Source organism: Elephantulus edwardii, unplaced genomic scaffold, assembly GCF_000299155.1.
Source record: "Elephantulus edwardii isolate Elephantulus edwardi_28Jun2011 unplaced genomic scaffold, EleEdw1.0 scaffold00006, whole genome shotgun sequence".
NCBI classification, from domain to species: domain Eukaryota; kingdom Metazoa; phylum Chordata; class Mammalia; order Macroscelidea; family Macroscelididae; genus Elephantulus; species Elephantulus edwardii.
In genome coordinates, this window is record NW_006399756.1 from 30,035,886 (window position 1) to 30,036,307 (window position 422).

The following is a 422-nucleotide window of genomic DNA, read 5'->3' on the forward strand; positions in this document are numbered from 1 at the left end:
GGCGGGCGGGGGCTCAGCCAGGGCCACAGAGGGGGCTGGCCAAGGTCCAGGCTCCCACTGACCTCAGTGTTCCGGGCAGAGGAGTTGGGGAAAGTCTCCCCCCACCCAAACTCCAAGGATTGCGGCGAAGCGGGCTCTAGTCTAGGATCACGAGTTCTCATTCCGCGACAGGAAGCCGGAAGCCTCCAACCCACCCTCAAGAGTCCAAAGAGCTCCCCCACTTGCAGAAAGTGGGGGCAGCTGTGGAATGTCGTCTCCCCACTTGGCTCTCCGGCGGGCAGAAGTTAGGGGCGCCCCGCGTCGCCTCCCAGCTGCGACCCCCCCCTCACCTCCACCGCGCTGCTCCATGCTCAGCCCCGGGCCGCCCCCAGCGCTCCACAGGCGCGCGGCCGGCTCCAGCCCGCGCGCGGCCAACACGGAGC